The sequence below is a fragment of the Petromyzon marinus genome, chromosome 51 (assembly GCF_048934315.1).
Source record: "Petromyzon marinus isolate PM22_M1 ecotype Great Lakes invasive population chromosome 51, UKy_Petmar_22M1.pri1.0, whole genome shotgun sequence".
Classification (NCBI taxonomy): Eukaryota; Metazoa; Chordata; class Hyperoartia; order Petromyzontiformes; family Petromyzontidae; genus Petromyzon; species Petromyzon marinus.
The window spans coordinates 3,431,991-3,443,785 of record NC_133717.1 but is presented as its reverse complement, the minus strand read 5'-3'; the positions used below and the strand labels follow the sequence as shown (position 1 = coordinate 3,443,785).

Here is an 11,795-nt window from a genome sequence, read left to right as displayed (position 1 = left end):
ATCTTGTCTTCTGTATGGGATAGTGTTGACCCCTTGCCCATGTGTGTTTCCTTCAGGTGCTCCATTAGCTTGCTGTTTAACTAAGTAATGTGTTATTATTTTTATTGACCTGCTTGTGTTGACACCCGGCAGGCCATCTGTCGCGAGTGAGCGGATGTTCATCCGCGAAGCTCTTGCAAGTGAGATGCCCCCTGCATTCGCCTCAACAACATCAGCGACGTCCAGCAGCTGCCCGCTTACTGCGCTCACCTCGTCCCAGCAGGAGACAGTCAATTCGTTCTCAGAAAAATCCCACATGACACCGGAGTGGTCGCAAAGGTGGGCGAGAGCACGTGGGAACTGTCTTACAGCCACACACACGTGCACACACGCATGATGTCATGCTTCATTGCAAGAGTAATGAGACACAGCCCAGCAGGAGCCATTTATTCTGCCAAACCCTTAGAGGGGCACCAGGGTCTTTGGACTCGGACTGTTATGTCCTTCATGCCCCTTCATTCCCCCCTACCCCTTTTGTCCACAGACAGAGGAAAGCGTCAGTCATTTTGTAAAGATTATTAAGGAGACAATGTATGCTTGAGGTGGCTTACTCCGGTCCCGAGTTTAAACGATAATTTTTGGTATGTTTCGACAATTTTTCTACAAACACATGGCTATAAAGTCGACTCGAGTGAGGGGCGACTTGACGGTGCGTCTCTGCTGCATTGACCCCGTGACGGCGCTATTCCAAGCATGCGGCTCCCATTGAGAAGCGAGCCAAACGGCACTGTGTAATGGGGCTGCACGGTCGATTCTCACCGGGAGCTGGCATGAACCTGTTTCAGGTGGCCATAGGAATCTGGTCCAAAGCCCAGGCACTAGACTTGCAAGCTGGACTGTGGAATAAAGGCATTGACGTTATGTTTGCCTCCTGTCCGCGCTCGCCTCCACAGATGCCTGCAGCGGAACAATTGGGATTTCTCCAAAGCGGCCGATGACTTCATCCACCTCTACGTGAGTACCGTGCCGCCCACAATCCTGACCGACACACGTAATCGCAACTGCACCGGCGTGTTCACGTTTTGGCGACCGTCGCTAATGATGCCGCTTGTCTCCCTCTCCACTCTGCTCCCGCCTCTCCTCATTCCCTCATCGCATTCGCTGCTCCGGTTTTGGCTGCGGCTCCTGCACGGTCGCCAATCGTCGTTCCCGTCGTCAGGAAGCAGGGAAGATTCCGGGGGAGGCGTTTCTGTGACCAGGCGTCATTCAGAGCGCCCCACCAAATGGACCCTGACCACAACATTTATTTTTGTATCAAAACCGTGATTTTCTATATTGTAAATACATATTAATTATATTATACATTTTGGCTGTAATTGTGACATTTTTTAAAAAATGCGTTCTTGTTTGGTGACTGAATTGAATTGTGCACCTCTCCAGATCGCGGTGTACTCAGTACAGACCGACCCCGCTTAGCGCTCACTTAAAGAATCACCGTTTCCAACACCCTTATTACTTAAGTATGAGGGCTTCATTGGGGTATTGGTAAACGTGATAATACAGATTGTAACCATTTATAAGAATCTATGAAACATCAGTATAATGTACTGTACCTCATTTTAAGGCTGAGTCTACCTCGTGAAGGCCCAACACCCGTTAAAATATGCACCACTGTTATTAGTATTAAGTGGGCATTGAATTCCGTTTGCCAGGTTCACAGGACAGTGCGATAACCACTGTGCCACCGGTCCCCATGAAGTTATTCCCAAACAACAGCAGCCACTGCTCACCACTAAGTGGTGGTAGTCACCACAGCGCCTGCACCATGAAAGCCGTACTTTGAGGCCACGTATAGTGTCGAAGGCTCCCTGGCAGGTAACGGAACAGATCCAGGTGCCATGGCTTGACTAACTGAGATGACTGACAAATGCACCACCTGTGCCCCTTACTGTCCCAACTTGCTGCACTGTGCTCGCGGTTGTAAGCATCGCTCATCTGCCCTACGTTATTGGTGGAGGCTGACTGCCTACAACTCCCCAGAAGCATCCTTCACGAACCTCCTCCACAGAAGCTGGTCTTGACACTGCTGATACCGGTCATCAGCAAGTCCAATCTACTCCACATCCTTCTGATCCACCTCAGTCCATCTCTTATCTGGCCTGTGACACACCCATTTAGTCGTCCCCTCTATCTGACTAACAAGAAACTGCTTGGGCATGCCGTGGCTGGGCATGCAGGCTACATGACCCCACTCAGGTCATCATCCACTCACATTCACAAAGACAAAGATCCCACGTATAGCCTTAACAGACTTTTGGGGAAAGTGTTGTTAGCGAGCACACACTCACCCAATCGCATTCAGTTGGCTGACCAGACGATTACGTAAGGTGGGTGACATTGTGCCAGAGGGCGACATCATATCTGTGAACAATGAACATGTGTAACTACATACCCATTACCCACGTTTATCACGTGAGGAGGTGTGTTCCCTGGTAAATCTGCCCCTGGTAATGGATTAGTTTTAATATTTTTAGATGGAAGGATTGGACCAACAATCTCACAAGTCCTGACATTTACTTTTTTAACATAAATGAGATTATTTAGGAATACATTTGTGATTATTAAAGGGTTTATTTGTTACTCAGGAGCTATTATTAGGTTACTATTCAGATGCCAAATTAAAACTTCATCAGGGAGAACATCGACATTTAATTCTCATCATGTCCCATGGTGTAAACAACTGCAGCCTCCAACTCTGATTATGGTCTCTCTATGTGTTATGAAGAAGGGTCCTTGCCTGAAACGTTGCCTCATATTTTTCTAGGCCACAGTGTCATGGACGACTGTGGAGTTTTTCATAATTGAGTGACTTTGTGGTCAAGTCAGGTTACTGGGTGATTGTGTGATTGAGTCGGTCAGTAATTTAATGCATGTGAGGCGGATGGGTTTTTGGATAAGTGAGCGATTGATGGAACGGTGTGAGTGAGAGAAATAATAAATAACTGAGTGAGTATGGTGAGTGCGGAAGTGTTTGAATGAGTGGGTAGTGAGTGTTGTGCATGAGTTTGTTAAGAAAGAGACAAGCAATGTGCTCAATTAATTAGTGAGGTGATGGAGTAAACAAGAGTGATTTAGTGAGTTGGTCGATAAGCAGTTGGGTGATTAGATGAGTAGGATGAGTGGGCAATTGAGAGAGTGGATGAGTGAGTGCGTGAGTGAAGGAACAAATCAGTGAACTGCTGAGTGAATGGGAAAATGAGTGAGTAGGGTGAGCATGTGAATGAGTTTTCCTCACTGAGTGTTCATTTGTAGTGGAATCTTTGCTCCCAGAATCACATTAAAAGGCTGAGAATGAGGAAGGGGACATACTGAGACAGGCAGAGACACGGGGAGAGAGGAGAAGGATTACTCGAGGCAGGGAAGGAGGGAGACAAGGGGGTGAGAATGAAGAGACGCAGTGATGAGAGGACACAGCGAGAAGAGAAAGAGACAGGGAGGACAGGGGATGAAAGGGCAGACAAGTGGAGACACGGGGAGGAGGGAGACATGGGGGGTATGGAGGCACAGGGAGGTAGATGGATGCAAGGGAATATTTTATTTATAACCACGTAATAAAGCAATGCTGTAGGTGAATGCAGTCAGATCTGTGTGTGTGTACATTACACAGTTGAGAGTCAGGTGATGTGCGAATGTCTGTACCTCATATTCTCCAAGTCCTGGGCCAGGGGTTGATCGCTCAGGAAAGCTGTTCTCACGGGACACCAGCAGTCAGGCGAGGGCAAGCCTGAGGCCTAGGTTCATAATGGCCAGGGCCTGGGTAAATGGTCAGAGGTAGTCAATATCATGCGATAATAAATATACCATTAAAAGTTCACGAGAAAAAATAGTAAGTCGGTGTATGAGTGGGTATTGAGTATGTGATTGAGTGCTTGTGTCAATGAGTTATTATTCAGTGGGTTTATGAGTGGATAAGTGGGTTATGGAGTGGGTGGGTGGGTAAGCAAGCCATTGACTGATTGAGCGAGGGAGTGAGTTGAGCCAGTAACTTAATTAGTAATTAAATGGGTTAGTGAGCAAGCAAGTGCGTGAGTGTGCAGGTGTGTGAGTGAAACGAGTTGGTGATTCGTAAGTGAATTCCCACATGGAGTGCCCTGCTGTCTGGGCACTGGAGACCTGTACATCTGTATATTTGGAGTTTGCGCATGTTTGCCCAATAGTCATGTGGATTTTTCTTGGGGTCCTCCAGTTTTCCCTCCACATTTAGATACATGCGTTTAAAAGTATTAGGTTGCTATAAATTTCCACGTGAAAATCCACTTCGTTGAGCTATCATTTGTGGTCACTTCTGAAAAAGATCGGAAAAGATCTGTATATCTCAGTGAGCCTTACCTGGCAAAATAACAAGTTTAGTTTATTTTTAGCTTAACCCCTACCTTCTAAGTCCTAGGAGATACTGTTTGTATTTAAGGACAAATTAATACAAATCTTAATCGATAATGCTATCACTACCCTTACCCCTAACACTAGCCATTCCTCTAGCACCAGCCCCATGACTCTAACCCCAACTCACCCGGTTCAATGTCAAAAGTCGTGGAGATTTGGACAGAAAAATGGACCAAGCGCCATTTTGAGTTCCAGAGTCAAGTACAGACACCTACACGGACACCGATACACGAGGGGGAGACAAGGAAATAGACATGAAACATTCCGTTTAGACTTAGGTATAGGACATCAGTTGCAAGATATTGTTCTAGATTGGTTACATGCCACTGGGATTTTTCTCTAGGTTCTCCAGTTTTTCGCTCCACATTTACAAACATGTGTTTAAGAGTATCTTGGTGCAATAAATGTCTACATGACAAGCTACTTCTCGTTGAGCTATCCTTTGTGGCCAGGTCACTTCAGAAAAAGAACTATGTAGCTCATTGGACCTCACCTGCTCAAATAAAAAATAGTTTTAATTGAGTTTTTTTAAATAAAGCATGTCAACCACAAAGAGAGTATGCATCTCATGATGAGGTTCTATGCTTGAGCATTCATATTCATGAGGTCGGTAATATTCTCGAGAAAGGTTTATTAAAAATTAAACCTTCCTGTGCCTGACTAATTTGGAAAAGCCTTTTTCGTTATGAGGAATGTCTGGAATTCCGCAAATCCTTCAAAAAATATTATTATTAAAGTACAATCTGTTACTATAAGGTGATTATATTTAGCCATAATTAACTCGCACACTTCATGAACATGTCACACGTTACACAACAATAAACTAAACAATTACAAATGTAACTACCCAACACACCGATGTGTTGGAGAGTAATATTGGTCGCAAAAGCCTATGTGCTAAACCGAAGGTAAGATAAATGTGAAATAAACTAAAGGGGGCCCGACAGCGATGAGACAGATCACGTGGACGCTTCGAAGCACAGGGCCCATGGGTTTGTAAAACTAAGCAGCGCAGATTTGTGCTGCACACAGCTTGAGAATTGCAACCAGGGCCATCCTTCGGGGGTGTGCGGGGCCTGGGGAAAATCACACACCATGTGGGCCACCCATAACACCTTCAAACTAGACCAGAACTACACAGTTTGTCCTCCAAATAACGCAGTAGTAGTTGCATTCTTGAAAAACACCGCGTTATGGGAAAATCACGTTATAATAAATAGGTTAAAACACAGTCCTCGATAATGAGTGAGATGTGTACGCAGGCTGAACAAAGACTTGAGGCGCATGGGTAGCATCGAGAAGCATCCAGCTGTATCCTGCCTTGTGTGATGCTACGCCGAGGCAGCCGCACAACCGCTTATTCCTTCTCACGCGACGTAGTTCCGTTCACTCGATCGCGTTATAGCCAATTCGCATCCCCCTTATAAAAAAATGTGTTTCCTGAACACCACATTATATCCAATTTGGGTTATGAAAATACATGAACCAGGAGAACAGACTGTATTACACCTGACACTGTGACGTCGAAGCGGGGGGAGGGGCCCAAAGCATGGGGCCGTCGCCTTGATTCGCCGTACACCCTAGGGACGGCTATGACTACCACCACACGAAATGCAATTAAAGACAATTCTACGGCACCCGGGTAGAGCTATGAACATGTTTCTTAACCCAATACACGAACCACCGCAGCGAGTTGAAGCCAGCGGCCCAAGGCCCCCGAGTTGTCCTAGACGTCCCGCGGACCTGCACCTCAACACCAGCCGCCACTCTTGTTTACACAACTCTTCCATAAAATCAACTCCACTCTACAAACAGCCAATTGACAACCGCCGTACAGTCAATTAGAGCCTGTCATACCACGTGCTCAGTGACACACCAATGGGATGCCTCCAGCACGATGGCTAACGGTAAAGCCGTTAAGCAGTCACAAATTTGGCCCTCGACCAATGGGAGGCTTCCACCGCTGTGTCTAACGGTAGAATTGTTGTTGCATCATGTGATCGTCGCTAGCCAATGGAAGGCCTCCAACGCCGTTGCTCAACTGCAGTGGAAATCTTCATCGAGTTTCATTACAACAAATATAACAATAACGAGTTTTACACGAACAAAATAGGTTTCACATAAAGGACCACTTCTAGTGCCCTTACTATTCCTAAGCCAAATACGTGCATTTAAAATTGTTACACAAGATTAGCAGAGCTCTACACCACACACTACCTGATGCAGCGTCTTTAGCATAGACCGAATTGCGGTTGTAGTTTTATTTGTTGCGTTCCATTTCTCTATTTACCTCGGGTGCCTTTCTGGCATACTCCGAATTTTGGGAAACGCGTTGTGACTGCCTCCGAAGTTTCTGTTTGATGCACTTCTGATTAGCGCAGTTCGCTATGTACAGTGCGAAAGAAGTTCAACATACATACATTATTCAGAATCATAATATTAATTTATACTGGAGGAATCCGATGAGCTATGAAGCTCTTTTCACAGATGCCCAGTATTTTTATAAATCACAAGGCAGCTGGTCCCTTGCGGCCAAACTGAGACCCTCTACAGGGCACGCAATGACTGCCCCAAGCTGTGAGTATCTTCTGTGTGGGGTGGGGTTAGTCACGTGATAGTGTGCTGGCCCAGAGTCATGTGACTGCTCTCTCATTGGTCGAGGGGCAAAGGAGCCGAAGGCTGTCGCCATGGAAACCACGCTTGTCCCTGGCGATGGTGATAACTGGTAAGAGCCGGGACCTGGCAACAACAAAATGAAAAGAACATGAACAATAACAACAATACATATTTCCACACATTTCTTATATTTTGCACTCCTATCGGTGTTTGTATTGTTTGTTGTTATTACTTTCTGACCCGCCCCCTACTGGACATCTGTGGAAAACAGCTTAATAGCTCATCGGATTCCTCCAGTCTTAAGTAAATAGTCTGATTTTGAAGCAACTCATGAACTCAACGGATCAATGACTGCAACAGCAACAGATGCGGTCACCTGATGCACTAATTAAAAATTAAAAACTCTCCAGTAGTATTCGACTGTGGTCATCCATAACACACCGTACAACATATAACGATGCAATGCCCCAATGCGCAAATACAATATACACTCAGCTACTCCTGACGCGGTTATCTGGCCTGACCACCGGAATGTGAAATTGTAGTTGTTCCTCTGCATCCACACGAAAGAAGCAGTAGAAGAAGACGTACTCAAAACTATTAAAACAACCGACAAACAGCAACCACAACACTCAACAACCAGAACAAAGCAACGATAATTCGACTACACATAGACAACCTCAAGAGCACCCATCGAATAGCAATCACAAAAACAAATGGACAATATCAACAATGAAACAGTTAAATTTTGATATAAAGCTTTCGTGACTGCAGTAATTCATATTCTTAGTTTTTTCGGTAAAGTCACGTTGAAGGGAAACAACAAAATAATAAAATATATATAAAACAATAAAAAAATTCTCACGACGTTTCGACCATAACTCAAACGGTCGTCTTCAGGTGTGTTGGTTTGCATAAATTTATTTTTAAACGTCGCATTTATTTATTCTCCAGTTATAGCTAACATTTTCATGGAGAAATTTGAGACTGACGCCATCCAGACTGCCACTCTGCGCCCAACCTTATGGAAGAGGTACGTGGATGACACTTTTGTCATCTGGCCACATGGCCGGCCTGCTCTAGACCAATTCTTCGACCACATCAATTCCATACACCCAGCCATCAGATTTACCATGGAAGTCGAAATAGATGGCAAGATACCTTTTTTGGATGTCCTAATTAAAAAGAGACCTGATGGTTCAATGAGCCACTCTGTCTACAGGAAAGCTACCCATACGGATGCTTATCTGAAACCGGATTCCCACCACCATCCATCACAGAAGAATTCTCTCATCGAGACTCGGTATCATAGAGCCCAATGCATATCCGACCAGGAACACATAAGCAGTGAACTCAAGCACGTACACCAAGCTCTTAGGGCTAATGGTTACTCCGACTATACAATCCGCAAAGCTATCACTCAAACCATGAAGAAGAACCCTCTTGAGGAGCCTTTCAAAACCATCACTTTACCCTATATTGCGGGGATCACAAAAAAGATCTCCAAAATCTTGAATAAACACAAGATCCAGGTCCGTTTCAACACATTACATAAAATCCGTGATCTGGTTCCGTCTGTAAAAGATGTGATTCCGGACATACAATACCCTGGTGTCTACAAACTAAGTTGCCTCTGTGGTAGTAGTTACATTGGAGAAACCAAACGCCATGTCTCGGACCGCATTCATGAACACAAAGCAGACCTTAAACACGGTAGGACCAACACCTCGTCTGTGGCAGATCATTGTTCTAATTCAGTAGGCTCACATGCCATTGACTTTTCCAAGACAGAGGTTCTTTGTAAGCCATCTGGCTTCCATGAGAGATTCGTTCATGAGGCTATCCACATATACAAGCACAGAGACAATTTCAACCGAGAAGATGGATTCTATCTTAGCAATCATTGGAAAGATTTGATAAACCATTTCAGGTCTTAATTGATTGTTCACGCTTACAGTGGCTTTCAGACAGCATACATTATAAAAAAATTCGTCTCCCCCCTCCTCTTTTCAGAATATAGATGGACTAGTCCTAAATAAACTGCCAAATCGTTGCGCGTGGCGCTAACGTTTTTATAAATAAATAAATGCGCCGTTTAAAAATAAATTTATGCAAACCAACACACCTGAAGACGACCGTTTGAGTTATGGTCGAAACGTCGTGAGAATTTTTTATTGTTTTATATATATTTTATTATTTTGTTGTTTCCCTTCAACGTGACTTTACCGAAAAAACTAAGAAAATGAAACAGTTGCTCAGCAGCAATACAAGCATGACAACACATCACCAATACAACCATCTTCATGTCGATTTGATATCTCTTTGGTAATTGCTTAGACTGTCACATATTGTGGAAATATTTTTGTATCGTTTGCACATCCACGGTTATGTTTTGTAAATCTTTGCATATATGTATCGTGATCTTTTAGCTATATTTTAGGATATTTGTAGATCCTTCTTAGATTTTTAAAGTATATATTTGTAGGATTTTTTTAACATTTTAAATTACCTTTTAGGAACTATGGTATCTCTAATACAAAATCTTAGTGAGACCTTTTGGCATTATTTTAGAACCTTTGACATTTGTTTGCTCAATATTTTTGGGATCTTTTTATAATCTTACATACTTTATGGGGACAACCTTGAACTCTTTGAGATATTTTGAGAATGTTTATACAGTGATTACTCATTTGTACTTACAAGAAATGATTGTGTATAATAATACTTTATAATGACAAATAGGGGTTGTTCAGGGGCGCCTATGGGGCCCCTCAGAACCATTTACGGCCTTCAGCCAGGAAAGTCACAAAAAAACTGCACACGAACGATGCATTCACGCAAGCACCCGATGCTCCGTTTTGAAGTTTTATAATTAAACATCTTTGAATTGTACTATGTTTTGAGCTAGATAATTGTATTTCTTCATTAAAAGCTTAGATCATTTTACATCTGGAAGACTTAATTGAAAACGACATCTCGTGTGAATTTTCTCTCGTCGATAAGTAGATGGCCTTGCTGGGGGTTCGGTTCGATGCGAACTTTCACCTGTTGGGGATTGCGGGATCGAGATAAGGCGACATAGAGCTGGCCATGCGAGAAGACCGCCGTCTGCAGATCGATTCCAACGTAAATTTCGATTTAAAGCTTTCGTGACTGCAATGATTCATCTTCTTTGGTTCTTTCGGTAAAGTCACGTAGAATGAGAATAAAATAATAAATTGATAAAATAAAATAACACAATAATATTCTCACGACGTTTCGGCCACAACACAAGCGGCCTTCATCAGGTGAAGGGGCGAGACTGTCTGGAAGGACAGCGCTGGAGTGAAAGAGCCACGTTCAGATCACGGCCTTTAAGCTGTGTGAGAGGAACAAAGCGCCTTGACAAAGGAATTAGAATATAATTTAGCATTGAAATGGCTGAATGATTAGCTTGTGACTGGTCAGAAATAGCTATGTTAAAAGTTAAAGCATACACATCCGCAGAGGCACCCATTGTTAAAGGAATTAGCATAGAATTTAGCATTGAAATAGTTAAGTTAAGGCATACACATCCGCAGAGGCACCCCTTGACAATGGAATTAGCATAGAATTTAGCATTGAAATAGCTGAGTGATTAGCTTGTAACTGCTACAGAAATAGCTACGTTAAAGTCACAGCATACACATTCACCGAGGCACTTAGTACAAATCAAACAGGAGAATTTAGCATTGAAATAACTAGGCGAATTTAGCATTGAAATAACTGAGTGATTAGCTAGTGACTGGTCACAGAAATGACTACACATCTGAGCTATTCACAGTACTATATAGTGAACCAATAAAAACTAAAATATAAATTACCTTCATGTTATCAATAAACTCTATATTCTCCAATCAGCTAAGCTACCAACAATAAGTCGTTATATATCACAATGCTATATGGCGAAAAAAATGGGTGGATTCTTACCCTCAAATTTCAGCACCACGGATAGCTACGGGCCCCATTCAGACGGACGAGTTCGTCCATGGTCGGAACAGAGGAGGGGGAGAGAGACAGCTGCGAGGCCCTAGTATACTCCATGTTGTAAAACTATACCATTAACCGTGGTGTGAGAGGTATTAAGAGGCAATGCTGGCGAAAGAGCTGCGGTCTGAAGGTCATCGTAAAAATACAATTAATTAAGAACAGAAATGATTTAAAACATCTTTCCAGTGGTTACTAAGCCTGAATCCATCTTCTCGGTTGAAATTGTCTCTGTGCTTGTATATGTGAATGGCCTCATGAACGAATCTCTCATGGTAGCCGGTTGGTTTGCAAAGAACCTCCGTCTTGGAGAAGTCAATGTCATGTGAGCCCACTGAATTATAACAGTGATCTGCCACGGCAGAGGAGTTCGTCCTACTGTGTTTCAAGTCTGCTTTATGTTCGCAGATGCGGTCCGAGATATGTCTTTTGGTTTCTCCAATGTAGCTACTCCACAGAGGCACTTTAGTTTGTAAACGCCTGGGTACTGTATGTCTGGAACAGCATCTTTTACAGATGGAACTAAATCACGGATTTTATGTACTGTGTTGAATCAGACCTGGATCTTGTGTTTTTTCAGGATTTTGGAGATCTTTTTAGTGACCCCTGCAATGTAGGCTAAGGTGATGGTTTTGAGTGGCTCCACAAGAGGATCCTTCTTCATAACTGGAGTGATGGCTTTGCGGATTGTGTAGTCGGAGTAGCCATTAGCCCTGAGAGCCTGGTGTACGTGCTTGAGTTCACTGGTAATG

The 11,795-nt window shown here is 43.6% G+C and overlaps 1 long non-coding RNA gene across 1 annotated transcript; it reads right to left on the bottom strand.

The window, feature by feature from the left end:
• Positions 1 to 411: 411 nt before the first annotated feature.
• Positions 412 to 7,725, bottom strand: LOC142931227 (uncharacterized). Its single transcript, XR_012947234.1, has 4 exons — positions 7,034 to 7,725; positions 4,550 to 4,633; positions 2,328 to 3,792; positions 412 to 1,269 (listed from the first exon to the last, which is right to left on the bottom strand). It is a non-coding gene; the product is annotated as an uncharacterized LOC142931227 (long non-coding RNA).
• Positions 7,726 to 11,795: the final 4,070 nt, after the last annotated feature.